Below are 17,951 nucleotides of genomic sequence, written 5' to 3'. Positions count from 1 at the left end.
CCACTGGCTCCCAATTCCCCAACGAATCCAGTTCAAATTACTAATACTGACCTACAAAGCCATCCACAACCTGTCTTCTCCATATATCTCTGAACTAATCTCCCGATATCTTCCCTCACGTAATCTCCGATCCTCCCAAGACCTCCTTCTCTCCCCCACACTTATTCATTCCTCACACAACCGCCTCCAAGATTTCTCCCGAATATCCCCCATCCTCTGGAATTCCACGCCTCAACACGTCCGATTATCCACCACCCTCGGATCCTTCAGACGGAACCTGAAAACCCATCTCTTCAGGAAAGCCTACAGCCTACAATAACCGAGCTGCCGCCTCACCACCGCCAGAGCAGCCGCCGCCTCACCCCGACCTTCTGTATCTTCCCCACTATCCCATAGAATGTAAGTCCGCAAGGACAGGGTCCTCTCTCCCTTCTGTACCAGTGTGTCACTGTAAACCTGTTTACTGTAAATGATATTTATAACTCTGTATGTGACCCCTTCTCATGTACAGACCATGGAATTAATGGTGCTATATAAATAATAATAATAATAATAATATAATGGCATGTGATATAACCATATACAATGTGCTTAGTATACAGAAACAATTAGTTGTATACACATGGTTCACAGATCAAAACAACACAACAATATAAGAAAATGAGTGTAGACCTGCCAGTATCACAGCACCATATAGCCCTACAGGTATCAATGGATAACAATGGGCCCCACAGGCAAATAAAGATCAATGCCTAAACGGCTTTTACCCAATGCAGCCATGCTAAATGAAAAGACCACAAGGTATGATGAGGTCCCGCAAGTCAATAAAGAATCAAATACATCCACCATGTGTGTACCGATAGAAAAGAGAGGAGGGAAGGAGATGTGGGAAAAGAAACCCACGTGTATCGCTGCGGCTTCCTCAGGGAGAGGTGGCATACTGTGTGACGTATCGACCCAATATTTATGTAGAATATGTTAGGAGTTGAGTTTCCTCTGCTGCACAGGGGGAATCTCGATCCGTGTCCGCTGCGGTCTCCCATTCTGCATCCTGCTCGGCGGAGACGTCGGTCCCAGCGTCTCGCTCAGTCCCACTCTGTACAGAGAGTTACTGCTGCTTTTCCTGCTTCTGCCATTGAAGTCAGTGCTGGGCAGCGGCGAGCAGACGCTTCTGGGACTAAGTCCTGCTTTTCTCGTTCTGAGCATGCCCAGGGCAAGATCTCTCAGTGGAGATCTGGGGTCACATGCTCAGGTACTGCATTGGTCCTCTGAAGGTCCTAAATGTGCAGCAACTATTTAAGGCTCGCACGGCCCCACGGCCATGCGCTAGTATTGACATTTGTATATGTGTGTGTGTTGATGAGTGCAAGTCGTCCTTAAATATCCCATCCCTATTGAATGACTACTCGCATAAGGTGGATGATTGATATCCAGCGTCCGACTTAGCCGTCAGCACGTTACACACAAAACAGCGTCTATTGCTGTGACCGGCAGAGCGGCGCCGTGCGCTATCACTGCGCTTTCCTGACCCTAGTCTGGGTGGTTAGTGGCGGCCGCCAGTGCGGCATCACACGCACTCTCTTGTTATTAGTTTTGTTACGTGCGGTACTGTGACGCAACAGGGTTCGCCTAATTCACACAGGGTGAAGCTAACCCGTGTGTATCCTCATTGTACCGCCATATAGTCCGTCATTGCTTAGCAGCAGGTTCCATCTCTGCACGGTGGACCCCGGGCTGCGAACGCACCTTATTCCTTTCTTCTAATTATTTGGTGCGTTCCGCTAGCCCTAACAGAATAAATGCGCTAAATGATATTCACCTGTTAGGAAACAGCAGTGAGGAAGGCACATGGAGCAGACTGGTCGCGGCCATCTTGTGAATCCACCAGAGCGGTGTACTGACAATAAAGTTGTATAGAAATGAGATCCATGCATGCGCAATGAAGGGAAGCCCCCGCACAGGCGAACTAAAGGTAAAGCCAGAGATAAAAAATGCATTGCGCAAATGCGCCTGCGCAGTGGCCATAAACACTCACCCAGTGGGGACCATCAAGAGGGAGGGGAGCGCAATGTAAAAGTACCTGCCATATTTTACCCCCGGAGTAATCCTGCCTGTGTTGTTACTGTATGTTAACACAGTGCACACAAATATATCAGAGAGAGCAGCAAAACGGCGCAGGCACATGATCATAAATATCCTATCAGACCAACACCGTAGATAAGCTGCACTCATATGTCGGCTGCACTCATATGCAGACTCATAATGCGCTCGCAGGATCAGTACTATACAAAGAGCCCCACCTAATGTCATTGCATATACTCTAATGTTGAGGGAGTAAAAAATGCAAAGATAGATGAGTATGATTATGCATATAGGCATGGGAGTACCTGCCGTATTCTACCCCCGAAGTGATCATGCCCGTATAGTTATTGCATGTTAGCACAGTGTACACAAACATGTTAGAGAGAGCAAAGCGACGCAGGCACATGATCATGAATGTCCCCTCGGACCAGCACCGTAGATAAGCTGCACTCATATGCAGGCTGCACTCATATGCAGACTCATAATACGCTTAAAGGGTCAGTACCATGCGAAGAGCCTCACCTAGTATCATTGCATGTATTGTGACATTCAGGGTATAAGAAGATGCAAAGATAAATGAGTATAATTATACATATAGGCATAAAAAGTTCCCGCCGTATTTTACCCCCTGAATAATCATGACCATATTGTTAATGCATGTTGACACAGTGCACACAAACATAACAGAGAGAGCGGAACGACGCAGGCACATGATCATAAATATCCTATCGGACCAACACCATAGATAAGCTGCACTCATATGCAGACTCATAATGCACTTGCAGGATCAATACTATACAAAGAGCCCCCCCCACCTAATGTCATTGCATATACTGTAGTGCTGAGGGAATAAAAGATGCAAGGATGGATGAGTATAGTTATGCATATAAGCACCTGCCATATTTTACCCCCAAAGTAATCATGCCCGTATTGTTATTGCAGCGCCCCCAAACGCAGGGCAACGGCTTACTCGGCACCGGGTCTCTCTGTCTCGGTTCTGGGGATGTCACGGTGGCCCGACCCGGTCCGTGACCCTGCTAAGGAGCGCCCAATTAAAGGTGATAGTTTGTCAAGTGTTCGTGACGCCACTTGTGGTATTCGGTCAGGGTGACCGACGCTGATTAGGGGTCCGCTGGGGTGATGGAATGGCAGCTAGATGGAGTACCTTCCCACAGGTGAAGTATGTCCCCAGGGCTTCCCAGAGTGTAGATGGTGGATGGTGAACGGTGTGAGGAGTGGCCTAGTAGATAGCACCTTTTGCTCCCCCTGGTGGCCGGAGTGTGAAGTGTAATGTGTGACTGTGATACCTGGTCAGGTGAACTCCTTTACTACAATCAGACGTACCATCACTCCCCCTGGTGGAAGAGCGACGTTACTGCAACGACCAGACTCTCAGGCACTGCACTCCCCCCCGTTAAATCCAGTACTCCCGGACTGGGAAAAGAAGAACAACAATACATGTCAGCAAAAGACATACAACATTTTTGAAATGCTATGAACAAGTAAATATAACAGTGCTTCCCTTTATGGGAGGGGAGGACACTTGAATGTTGTGAAAGACTTGGTCATGCACAGTTCTTGACTCCCAGTTCAGTGAGTGCAAACTTGAAACAGCAGGGATCCCGGGTAAACATAGGGATCCCTTTTTGAACGTTTTGGAGCAATTCACTGTCCATTACTCCATTGTCCATTTTAAATCTGTAACAAAGATATATATACAAACATTTTTAACCAAACAGCAGCACCCGTTAATAATTCCAAGTTTTGTAACGAATTGGGGTCTGATTCTTGGTGCTACGTGTAGACCTCCGCAGTGCAGGGGTTGCTAGTGACCTAACAGGACCCGCTGTACCTACTATCGCTGGTGTAGTGCACTGTCTTCTAGCTACACTTCTAGTGAGTCTGGGTAGCACTGGTATGCTGGAGCTCTCAGGACTGCTGCTACCAATTGTGGGCATGGCAGTTTCACCGATAGCAGAGGGAGGACTTGCGGGTTCGACTGTTGGCATGGCATCCTCTGGTGGAATCTGCTGTAGTTGAGGCGCCGGATGATCTGGCATCACATTTGGTTCTGGCGGCTTGAGCTGACGAAACGTTAAAACAGGTACCACGATAGCCTGATTTATCTGAGTCCAAGACTGGGGAAAATCGCCAAGAACAGTGTGTATCATCTTCTCCTCTTCTATGGGTGGAGAGGTTCCTGGAGCTGTTTTCCTATCTCTCAACTTATCAGGGCAGATTTTGAGGTGGTCTCTGGATATTGCTGTCGAAGTTTCTCCCCCATCTTTGCTAATGAGACAGACCTTCGTATTGTCAAAATCGGATGGCAGGATGGTATATGGTTCTGCTTCACATTGGTCGTCAAGCTTGTGTAATCTCCTCTTTCGTTTGAGTACTTGCTCACCGGGTGACAAGGGAATTGCAGGATCATGCTGGTTGTAGTCCCTTTCTTGTTTTTGTCTGGCTTGGGCTAGACTTCTTTCCACGCATTCCTGTATTTTGTGGTACCTTTGTTGCCTTTCTGTATCCCAATCTGCATCTGGCGAGATATCTTCAGGGGTGAGGACCGCCATGTCTAGATCAACAGGTAACTTGCTAGATCATCCTCGCATCAGGTATGCTGGAGCGCAGTTGGTGGAATTCACCGGAATGTGGTTGTACATGTCTAACAAGTCAGGTAACTTTGTTGGCCACAAGTTCCGTTCCTCCACAGGCAAGGTCTTCAATAAGTCGATTACCACTTGGTTCATCTTCTTGCACATCCCGTTAGTTTGCGGGTGATACGGTGTTGTTCTGATCTTCTTACACCCGTATAAGTTGCAGAATTCCTGGAACACCTCCGCTTCAAATGCTGGCCCTTGATCGGTCAGTACCTTCTCCGGGTACCTGTGTGGTCTACAGAAGTACTGTTGGAAGGCTTTGGCGGCCGTCCTGGCTGTCAGATCTTTGACCGGCACAACTGCCAGAAATCTAGAGTAGTGGTCCACGATGGTAAGGGCGTAGACATAGCCTGACCGGCTGGGTGTTAGCTTTACATGGTCTAGCGCGACCAGCTCAAGCGGCCGTTTGGTGGTGATAGGCTGTAGGGAAGCCCTTTGGCTGTCACGGTCCTTCCTGCGTAGGCTACATGGACCACACTATTGGCACCACTTTTCGATGGCTTTCTTCATGCCAATCCAGTAGAACCTCCCACGGAGTAGACTCTCCAACTTCCTCCATCCGAAGTGTCCTGCCCCATCGTGGTACGCTCCCAGAACCATTGGCGCATCTTGCCTTGGGACTACTATCTGCCATACCAACTCATGAGTGAGTGGGTCGATGCTTCTTCGGCACAGCTTACCATCGTGAATAAACAGTTTGCCTCTCCCCTTCCACAGTTGTTGTGTCTCTTGTGGATCATCCGGGCCGGGATGCGAACTTGCCTGCGTCAGGAGCTCTTTCACCCGACGGACCTCGGGGTCACCATCCTGGGTCTCTGCCCATCCGTGGTGGGGCAGGGGATTCAGCGTGGCGTCCTGCTTGTTCTTGCGCCTGTTCTTCACATGATGGGAACACTGGGTGGCTTTGGGGCAATGGAAAGCGGGCAACTCTATCTCTTCAAGTGCTTCTGGGTCTTCTCCCGTTTCTGACAAGTTGGGCATCCTGGACAATGCATCAGCATTCGCATTCTTGTGCCCTGCCCGGTACTTGATGGTGAAGTCGTAATTGGACAACCGGGCCATCCACCGCTGCTCTAAGGCACCAAGTTTTGCTGTGTCCAAGAGTGTCAGTGGGTTGTTGTCCGTGAAGACAGTGAACTTTGCTGAGGCCAGGTAGTGTTTGAACGTCTCCGTCACTGCTCAAACGATGACGAGGAACTTCAACTTAAAGGAACTGTAGTTGTCAGGGTTCCTTTCAGTGGGACGAAGTTTCCTGCTGGCGTAAGCAATTACCCTCTCCTTGCCCTTCTGGGCCTGGGACAACACGGCTCCCAGTCCCATGTTGCTGGCATCCGTATACAGCACAAACGGTTGGTCGTATTCAGGGTAGGCCAGTGCCTCTTCTCCCGTCAGCGCCAACTTTAAACAAGTGAAGGATCTCTCCAATCCATCGTTCCAATCAAATGGGGTATTTTTACCCTTGGTTTTCTTAGATTGGCCCACTAACAGGTCTTGCAATGGTGCGGCTTTCTTGGTGAAGTCCTTGATAAACCTTCGGTAGTAGCCTACCAACCCGAGGAACTGCCGGACTTCATGGAGGTTACCGGGCTTCGGCCAGTCTTTGATCACAGTGACCTTGTCGGGGTCTGGGGCCACTCCTTCAGCGCTCACCACATGGCCCAGGTACTGCACTTTGGGTTTTAGCAGATGGCATTTGGACGGTTTTACCTTTAAGCCAAAGTTGGACTGGGCTTCGAACACCTCGACCAGGTGCCTCAGATGGTCCTCATAAGTCTCGGAGAAGACAATGACATCGTCCAGATATAGCAACACGGTTTCAAAGTTCTTGTGTCCCAGACAGCACTCCATCATCCTCTGGAACGTCCCCGGGGCGTTGCACAGTTCGAAGGGCATGTAGTTGAATTCACAGAGACCCATCGGCATCGTGAAGGCCGTCTTTTCCTTGTCCACCTCTGCCACGGGAACCTGCCAGTACCCACTGGTGAGATCCAAGGTAGAGAAGTAGTTAGCAGATTTTTAAGCAGCCAAGGACTCCTCTATTCTGGGCAGTGGGTATGCATCTTTATGTGTAATGCGATTTAGCTGCCTATAATCAACACACATCCTCATCGTGCCATCCTTCTTCCTGACTAGGACTAATGGAGCTGCCCAGGGGCTACAACTATCTCACTACCCCAGCCTCCTTCATCTCTTACAACATGTCTTTGGCACACTGGTAATGAGCTGGGGGTACAGGGCGGTATCTCTCATCTATGGGTGGATGATCTCCTGTGGGGATATAATGTTGAATCCCTTTTACCTGCCCAAAATCTAGGCGGTGCTTGCTGAATACCCGCTCATACTCATGAACCACCCTGTAGGCCCCCTATTTCTGGTGAGGTGGGGTAGAGTCAGTGACCACGTGTAATTCCCGACACCAATCTTCCATTTGTCCTGCAGAGCCATTGTTCTCCGCCTGGTTGGACGGGACCAAGGGCTCTGGTGCCTGTATCACGTTATTATCAACAGTAAACAGTTTGGCAAGTGTGACATATTTGGTTAGGTGGACCTCTTCCTCCCCACAGTTAATGACACGTACGGGCACCCTCCCCTTGCGGACGTCAACCACCCCTCTGGCTGTCAGGAGGGTAGGCCTACTATCTGAATATACAGGTTCTACCAGTGCCTGGTAGTCTTTACCCCTGAGGCCTATTGCTGCCCGACACCATATTAACATCTCACTCCTGGAGGTATCGCGATGGGTTTTGAATCACTCACAGTGACACGACCAATCTCACCACCAGTCAGCTCTACCTGCTGTCTCTGCATCAGAGCTCTGATTTCCTTCTGCAGGGCACGTTGCTCACTGTGGCCAGCGTTTTCTGCCACCTGTTGTAACAAGACAATAACCTCTGCAAGACAATTTTCTATGACATTAGTACCAATAGTCATCATGGGATTACATTCACGTCGGTCAATATCAACAATTACAATCCCCTGGGCCTCCAACTCTACCCGCCCCACTTTAATGGTGACCTCTTTGTACCCCACTTGTAGCAATGGCTGACCATTACTGGCTATTATGGTGAAATCATCATCGGGGCCGCGAGTGAGGTCGGTGTCCTCCCAATACCGTTTATAAAGGATGTAAGGCATAGTTGTCACCTGAGAACCGGTGTCCAACAAAGCGTTCATGGGGATACCGTCGATCACGATGGGGAGAACTGGTCGCCCTCCAATGTATTTGGCTCTCCAATTTTGCGGGCCTGATCGTCCTACTCCTGGGGGTTGGCCCTTTGCCCCAGGGGTTGCTCGTTTAAATGACAGTACCTTGCAAGGTGGCCCACCTGGTTGCAGCGGCGGCAGATGGGTCGTCCGTCCTGATGAAAGCGGTCGTCGTCTCTGCCTCTGGTCGGCGGAATCCTCCTCTGCCTCCGCCAGGGGACATCCTCCGGTCTGGAAGCCAGCTGGGTCTTCTCCTTGGGGGCCTCCTGTAGAGACTGTATGGTCCGGGCTAGGGCACCAACGCTCTTGGTCAGCTCCTGCATCAGGAGGCGTAGTCCTGCGGGGGAGTCGTCTTTTAGGATCTGGGCATCGGCCTCGGCAGAAACTGGAGCATCCGGCGCCACCTCCTGGTGGTACCTGAGAGCTTGACGCCTGGGAAGTACTGCACGGCCGGGGTGTCGCTCCTGCAGCACCTGGATGGCTTTGTCTTAAAATTGCGCGAAGGTCAGGTCTGGATTCTGCATGGCTAGGAATGCAGTTGGCCCCTTTGGTGACTGCACAGGAACCCCTCGATGAACCGCTCTTTCAGAAGTTTATCCTCATCTTGCATGCTGCTGGGGTCACTCTGTTGATGGCCCGCAGCGCCTCCTGGAGATTAAGGGCATAGTCCCGTAAGCTATCCTGCGACCTCTGCTTGCACCCATAGAACGTCAATTTAATTTCCGTAGCGGTGCAAGGCACACATGACCCGATTCTCGGGCTTAAGTAGATCCTGTTCGTGATGCCAAAAATTGCAGCGCCCCCAAACGCTGGGCAACGGGGTACTCGGCACCAGGTCTCTCTGTCTCAGTTCTGGGGATGTCACGGTGGCCCGACCCGGTCCATGACCCTGCTAAGGGGCGCCCAATGAAAGGTGATGAAAGTTTGTCAAGTGTTCGTGACGCCACCTGTGGTATTCGGTCAGGGTGACCGACGCTGATTAGGGGTCCGCTGGGGTGATGGAATGGCAGCTAGATGGTGTACCTTCCCACAGGTGAAGTGTGTCCCCAGGGCTTCCCAGATGGGTAGATGGTGATGGTGAACGGTGTGAGGAGTGGCCTAGTAGATAGCACCTTTTGCTCCCCCTGGTGGCCGGAGTGTGAAGTGTAGTGTGTGACTGTGATACCTGGTCAGGTGAACTCTTTTAGTACAATCAGACGTAACATCACTGCCCCTGGTGGAAGAGCGACGTTACTGCAACGACCAGACTCTGGGGCGCTGCACTACTGCATGTTGGCACAGTCTACACAAACATGTTAGAGAGAGCAGAGCAACGCAGGCACATGATCATAAGTGTCCCATCGGACCAGGAACCGTAAATAAGCTGCACTCATATGCAGGCTGCACTCATATGCAGACACATAATGCGCTTAAAGGGTCAGTACTATACGAAGAGCCCCACCTAGTATCATTGCATGTATTATAATGCTCAGGGAGTAAAAAAATGCAAAGATAGATGAGTATAATTATGCATATAGGCATAAAAGTACCTGCCATATTTTACCCCCGGAATAATCATGCCCGTATTGTTAATGCATGTTGACACAGTGCACACAAACATATTGGAGAGAGCAAAACGGTGCAGGCACATGAACATAAATGTTCTATCGGACCAACACCATAAATAAACTGCACTCATATGCAGGCTGCACTCATGTGCAGACTCATAACGCGCTTACAAGGTCAGTGCTATGCGAAGAGCCCCACCCAGTGTCATTGCATATACCATAGCGCTGAAGGAGTGAAAAAGGCAGAGATGGATGAGTATGATTATACATATGGAAAGTTGTATATATATAATCCTTTCCAATTGGGTTGGTTCTATATGGTACTGTGATATATGGACCTGCCTAGATAATGACATTATCTAGGCAGGTCCATATATCACAGTACCATATAGAACCAATCCAATTGGATAGGATTATATATATATATACAACTTTCCATATGTATAATTATACTCATTTATCTTTGCATCTTCTTATACCCTGAATGTTACAATATATGAAATGATACTAGGTGAGGCTCTTCGCATAGTACTGACCCTTTAAGTGTATTATGAGTCTGCATATGAGTGCAGCCTGCATATGAGTGCAGCTTATCTACGGTGCTGGTCCGAGGGGACATTCATGATCATGTGCCTGCGTCGCTTTGCTCTCTCTAACATGTTTGTGTACACTGTGCTAACATGCAATAACTATACGGGCATGATCACTTCGGGGGTAGAATACGGCAGGTACTCCCATGCCCATATGCATAATCATACTCATCTATCTTTGCATTTTTTACTCCCTCAACATTAGAGTACCGTATATACTCGAGTATAAGCCGAGATTTTCAGCCCAAATTTTTGGGCTGAAAGTGCCCCTCTCGGCTTATACTCGAGTCATGATCGGTGGTGGGGTCGGCGGGTGAGGACTGTCATATACTCACCTAGTCCCGGCGATTCTGACGCTCCCCCTCCCCGTCCCACGGTCTCCGGGTGCCGCAGCCTCTTCCTCTATCAGCGGTCACCGGCACCGCTCATTAGAGAAATGAATAGGCGGCTCCACCTCCCATAGGGGTGGAGACGCATATTCATTTCTCTAATCAGCGGTGCCGGTGACCGCTGATAGAGGAAGAGGCTGCGGCACCGAAGACCAGCTGTCCGGGGGAAGGAGCAGGACGCCGGGAGCAGGTAAGTATCGCATATTTACCTGTCCTCGTTCCACACGCCGGGCGCTGTCGCCATCTTCCCGGCGTCTCTCCGCACTGACTGTGCAGGTCAGAGGGCGCGATGACGCATATAGTGTGCGCGCCGCCCTCTGCCTGATCAGTCAGTGCGGAGAGACGCCGGGAAGATGGCGCCGAGGAGCTGCAAGCAAGACAGGTGAGTATGTGTTTTATTATTTTATTGCAGCAGCAGCACAGCTATGGGGCAATAATGGACGGTGCAGAGCACTATATGGCAGAGCTATGGGGCAACGGTGCAGAGCACTATATATGGCACAGCTATGGGGCAACGGTGCAGAGCACTATATGGCACAGCTATGGGGCAACGGTGCAGAGCACTATATGGCACAGCTATGGGGCAACGGTGCAGAGCATTATATATATGGCACAGCTATGGGGCAACGGTGCAGAGCACTATATGGCACAGCTATGGGGCAACGGTGCAGAGCATTATATATATGGCACAGCTATGGGGCAACGGTGCAGAGCATTATATATATGGCACAGCTATGGGGCAACGGTGCAGAGCATTGTATATATGGCACAGCTTTATGTGGAGCATCTATGGGGCCATAATGAACGGTATGGAGTATCTATTTTTAATTTTGAAATTCACCGGTACCTGCTGCATTTTCCACCCTAGGCTTATACTCGAGTCAATAATTTTTCCCAGTTTTTTGTGGCAAAATTAGGGGGGTCGGCTTATACTCGAGTATATACGGTATATGCAATGACATTAGGTGGGGCTCTTTGTATAGTACTGATCCTGCGAGCGCATTATGAGTCTGCATATGAGTGCAGCCGACATATGAGTGCAGCTTATCTATGGTGTTGGTCTGATAGGATATTTATGATTATGTGCCTGCGCCGTTTTGCTGCTCTCTCTGATATATTTGTGTGCACTGTGTTAACATACAGTAACAACACAGGCAGGATTACTCCGGGGGTAAAATATGGCAGGTACTTTTACATTGCGTTCCCCTCCCTCTTGATGGTCCCCACTGGGTGAGTGTTTATGGCCAGTGCGCAGGCGCATTTGCGCAATGCATTTTTTATCTCTGGCTTTACCTTTAGTGCGCCTGTGCGGGGGCTTCCCTTCATTGCGCATGCATGGATCTCATTTCTATACAACTTTATTGTCAGTACACCGCTCTGGTGGATTCACAAGATGGCCGCGACCAGTCTGCTCCATGTGCCTTCCTCACTGCTGTTTCCTAACAGGTGAATATCATTTAGCGCATTTATTCTACATAAATATTGGGTCGATACGTCACACAGTATGCCACCTCTCCCTGAGGAAGCCGCAGCGATACACGGGGGTTTCTTTTCCCACATCTCCTTCCCTCCTCTCTTTTCTATCGGTACACACATGGTGGATGTATTTGATTCTTTATTGACATGCGGGACCTCATCATACTTTGTGGTCTTTTCATTTAGCATGGCTGCATTGGGTAAAAGCCGTTTAGGCATTGATCTTTATTTGCCTGTGGGGCCCATTGTTATCCATTGATACCTGTAGGGCTATATGGTGCTGTGATACTAGCAGGTCTACACTCATTTTCTTATATTGTTGTTGTTTTGATCTGTGAACCATGTGTATACAACTAATTGTTTCTGTATACTAAGCACATTGTATATGGTTATACCACAGGCCATTATATTGCATTGTATGACCATGCTGGAGGAGTTGGGGATGTGGGTTGTCAGGCTCTTCCTATATTATCATATTAGGATATGACTTGTGCACAAGATTTGTGCAGTTGTTGCACTTTTAATGATTTTATCCGTTTTTCTGTGTGATGTATCTTTTTGTGTGTTGTTTTTTGTAAAAACTTACCAATAAAAGACTTTGTATTTCTTACATATGGTTGTGGTGCTCCCTTCCGTGTGGACTTGATCTTTTTCTATGGGTTAAGTTGCTGTTTCCAAGTCCACGGTGAGCCCCAATGGTTATATATTCAGCGGTGCCCACCGCCCCCACGAATTTACAAGAAGGGAACTGGGATACATCTGTGGCGGAGTATGGAGAAATCACATTTATAGCCTGTCACGGGGCCCTTCTCTGGTATCACACAATCCACAGAGCAAGAGAAGAGTGAACAATCCCAAGACCTTTATTTAGGCAAAAATACGAAAGGTCCATATATATACGATCTACCACACAAAGGATAAAAAAAAGTCCAGAACACGAATGCAGTTCAGTAACAGAATAAAAGTCCAACAATCCAGCACAGAGGATAACAGTCCATATTCCCTTCTTTCTCTCTGTGAGGTCCTGTCACATCATGATCCCACACAGCATCTGAATTCCCCCCAGCTCCTGTCCTCCCCAGCCCCCTCCTTATGTCCAGGAGTAGTCAGACAGGTTGGGGTGGTTTTCAGGCCTCCCCCACCTGACAAAGGTGCCTGGTGGGTTAAGGCACTACAGGGGCTCATTGTTTCAACAAGCTAGTTCAATATGGCATTAGCATACAATACAGTACTGTGGGGGCTGATATCAGATGGCAGCAACAGCCATTCATCAATTAGCAAATAACTCCTTCTACAAAAGAACACCATGAAAACAGGTAAAATAGAAATATACACAAAATGATACCCACATAGCATATCACACCATCACAACCTCTCCCCCCTCATAATAAGTGAGCACACCATGAGACCTACACAGACCTCTGGCCTGCTCACTTTAGTCCACTTTGCTCCACTGTTTATAGTTCCTTGTACAGTGGCAGGGGTTGCAATAATCATGAGCACTTGTCCATAAATTCCTGGGTCCTGGCTTTATGGTCATACCAGGCTTTTTGACTGGACTAGGCCGTTCGCTGATGTTCATTAGCCAAGGAAGCTAGCTGGGCGAGACAGTCTCTGAACTCTAGAACGTAGGGAATGATGGGCGTTCCGGTATCTGCGATATCTCCCTCCAATTGTTCTTTCAGAAGAGTGAGAGGCCCGTCTCCTTGAGAGTTGTCTCATTAGCTGATAGAGATTTAGCAGCAGGTTCTGACTTCCCGATTCCAAACCACTTCGCTTCAATGATATCTGAGTTATATTTTAGACCACTCAATGTAGAGCTTGTTTGTGTTCCATATCCAAGTGCAAAACTATAAAGGGATATGTATTTTGAAGGGGTAAACAATTCTGCGTTTTTATTACCTGTGAAGTGATAATAAGGAGATTCAGGAAGATTTTCTTCATAGTGTTCAGCACAAGAGGCAAGAACCAAAAGATCCCGATAGAGTGGAGGTGAAGCTAGTAGAGGAGATCCAGAGAATGCTCCATATTGAGAGGTGATCATAAAGGCTGTTAATCCCTTATTCATAATATATGGGTCCATCATTTGAATCACTTGCCTGAATTTAGTTGCACTCGACCCTACTGATTTCAGACAAATTAACACCTTCACAATTAACCTACGAATAGGCACTTGGTTCCTAACATATGCGCAGAACTTTTTAACCTTCTCAGAAGTGAGCATATTTCGCTTGTTGACAGCCAACTGTTGTATTGCCCTTTGCAATCGAGTGGCGTATGCTCCTGCTGCTTGGTCCGGGTTCGTGACTATTTTAGCAATCGTTAGCCAATAATGGCAAATCCTATCTATCTCATCCTCTTCCTTTTCCCGACAGTATTCTTGGTCTTCCACATCTGCATCTTTGATTTGAATGGCACTAAAATAAGATTCAAGATATTCTTGAATGTAGGTGCTGGTAACCCCTCTCCTCTTGCATGAAAGTCCCCAGCCATCATCGGTTATAGTATCCTTTACATATGAAATTCCGGTCAATCTGATTGATAATCCACTATCTTTTTCAAACTCATATACATCAGTTTTCTTGTCAAACAGTCCTTGGAAAAGATATGAGATTAATCCACTTAATCTGCTTTCATCATTATTCTGACTGTTGTCCCACATCTCAAAGAATGCTCGGATAGCAAATGCTTTGGCTAACGGAGGAAGACCATGGATCGTAAAATATTCTACTTGGGCACACTCCTCCGCAGCTAAAAGGCCTGCAACCTTAACTTCTTTCCCTTTCCAATGTCCTGTATGAAGTCTACTAAGCGCACCAAACTTGTTATTGTGAGATTCAATCATCTTTCTGCAGCTCCAATGCCAGCTATCTCTTTTGCAATTTTCGTTTCTCCCTCTTTCAAGCTCCATTGCTTCTTGTCTCCGCTGTGCCCGGCAGGCAGCCTCCTCCTTGTACTCCTGAGAGACGCCTGGGCCCAGAACCGCCATCTCTTCTTTGTACCACACCACCCACTGTCTTTTTGGGGTGGGGGTCCTCGTCTCCAGTGCTCGTCCTGCAGACATATGGGAGGAGGTGGTCTGGCTGGCACCCACCAGTAGGTCAATCAAGGCCTCTTTAGTCAGTCCCTGGTAGTTCAGGCCAAGGTCTCTGGCTCTCTCCTGTAAACTGGATGCAGTCCAATTTCTGTACTCTGTGGGTGGTTCTCCATTAGGTTACGCTCTGTTGATCCCGCTGCTGCCACCAGTTGTCACAGGTTCCTTCTCCGGTATCACACAATCCACAGAACAAGAGAAGAGTGAACAATCCCAAGACCTTTATTTAGGTAAAAACACGAAAGGTCCATATACGATCCACCACACAAAGGATAAAAAAAAAGTCCAGAACACGAATGCAGTTCAGTAACACAATAAAAATCCAACAATCCAGCACAGAGGATAGCAGTCCACATCACATCATGGTTCCACTCCGGATCTGAATCTCCCCCAGCTCCTGTCCTCTCCTTATGTCCAGGAGTCGTCAGACAGGTTGGGGTGGTTTTCAGGCCTCCCCCACCTGACAAAGGTGCCTGGTGGGTTAAGGCACTACAGGGGCTCATTGTTTCAACAAGCTAGGTCAACATGTCATTAGCATATTAGCAAACAACATTATTCACTGACCCTGTGGAGAGATAACAGTACAGGACTGTGGGGGCTGATATCAGATGGCAGATAACAGCCATTCATCAATTAGCAAATAACTCCTACAAGAGAACATCATGAAAATAGGTAAAATAGAAATATACACAAAAATGCATACCCACATAGCATATCCCAGCATCACATAGCCGTTGTAAGGATGACATTGCAATTTATGATCATAGATCAGCACAAAAAAAAAATCAGAAACAGCCTCTTTATATCTCTTCTATCATGTGAGGAATCTTCTGTAACATGCCGACCCGGGCCTTAAAGGTACCCTCACACTGAACAACAACGATAACGATAGCGATCAGTGACGTTGCCGAGTCCTGGATAGCGATCTCGTTGTGTTTGACACGCAGCAGCGATCTGGATCCCGCTGTGATATCGTTGGTCGGAGCTAGAAGGCCAGCACCTTATTTCGTCGTTGATCACCCACTGACATCGCTGGATCGGTGTGTGTGACGCTGACTCAGCGATGCGTTCGCTTGTAACCAGGGTAAACATCGGGTAACTAAGCGCAGGGCCGCGCTTAGTAACCCGATGTTTACCCTGGTTACCAGTGTAAATGTAAAAAAAACAAACACTACATACTCACATTCCGGTGTCTGTCGCGTCCCCTGGCATCCGATTCCCTGCACTCCTCCTGCATCCTGTGTCAGCGCCGCAAAGCAGAGCACAGCGGTGACGTCACCGCTCTGCTTTAGGGCCGGCACCGCTGACACAGTGCAGGGAAGCGGACGCCGGGGGACGCGACAGACACCGGAATGTAAGTATGTAGTGTTTTTTTTTTTTTACATTTACACTGGTAACCAGGGTAAACATCGGGTTACTAAGCGCTGCCCTGTGCTTAGTAACCCAATGTTTACCCTGGTTACCCAGGGACTTCGACTCTCCAGCGACCACACAACGACGAAACAGCGACGCTGCAGCGATCGGCATCGTTGTCTATATCGCTGCAGCGTCGCTTAATGTGACAGTACCTTTAGTAAAAGATAAAAATGTGATTGTCTTTTACTGGTTGGGGGTCGCTTGTTCAGCATCTCTAAATCCCTTCCATAGTCACATAATAACACTCTCACTTCCTGCTGCCACCACTAGGGGGAGCCCAGGAGCTGACCGCAGACTGTGTCATTACTGTGAGCATAGTATAACCAGTATGCAGGAAGCTCCTTAGCTCCCTCTAGTGGTGGCAGGTTTATAAGTGACAACGCAGAACAGCAGACTGAGGACAAGCAGCTGCCGCCTTCACAATGTCATATGGCGGTATTTCTGGCATTATTATATGAATCTTATTTTTTGGCTACCTAATGACACGATTGTTTAGGAAGTACAGAAAAGTATGAAATCAGCACTACACCATGTTCCAAATTATTATGCAAATGATATTTTTCTCGGATTTTCCTAAATGGTCGGTGCAAATGACAGTCAGTCTAATAAAAGTCATCACCCGTTAGATTATACATCGGATTTTATTGCAGAAACCTCCCAATGATAACAGTATAATCTCCACAATGAATAAAACCCCACAATGCACTGTTCCATGTTATTAGGCACAGTAGAATTTCTAAACATTTGATATAAAGAACTGAAAAGTCTCATTTGTGGAATTTGCAGCATTAGGAGGTCACATTCACTGAGCAGAAAGCTATTTACCTCCAGAACCTCCTACCAGGCCAAGTTACATGTAACATAGGAGCCTTCTTTGTTGTCACCTTCACAATTCTGCATCCATTGAACTTGTGAGTTTATGGAGAGTTTCTCCTTGTATTTCTTCCCTCCCAGAGCCGCGGTTTTGATGTGAACGGCCTCCCACCCTCATAGATCTTTTGCTTGATGATTCTCCAAAGGTTCTCTATAGGGTTGTGGTCAGGGGAAGATGGTGGCCACACCATGAGGATATCTCCTTTTATGCCCATAGCAGCCAATGAGGTATTCTTTGCAGCATGAGATGGTGCATTGTCAGCATGAAGATGATTTTGTTCCTGAAGGCACGTTTCTGCTTTTTAGACCATGGAGGAAAGTTGTCAGTCAGAAACTCTATATACTTTGCAGAGGTCATTTTCACATCTTCAGGAACCTTAAAGGGCCCCACCAGCTGTTTCTCCATGATTCCGGCCCAAAACATGACTCCTCCACCTCCTCGCTGACGTCGCAGCCTTGTTGGGACATGGTGGCCATCCACCAACTATCCACTACTCCATCCATCTGGACCATCCAGGGTTGCTCGACACTCATCAGTAAACAAGACTGTTTGGAAATTAGTCTTCATGTATGTCTGGGCCCACTGCAACCATTTCTGCTTGTGAACACTGTTTAAGGGT

Source organism: Ranitomeya variabilis, chromosome 7, assembly GCF_051348905.1.
Source record: "Ranitomeya variabilis isolate aRanVar5 chromosome 7, aRanVar5.hap1, whole genome shotgun sequence".
Taxonomy (NCBI): domain Eukaryota; kingdom Metazoa; phylum Chordata; class Amphibia; order Anura; family Dendrobatidae; genus Ranitomeya; species Ranitomeya variabilis.
The sequence above is the reverse complement of the archived record's forward strand: the minus strand, read 5'-3'. Positions refer to the sequence as shown.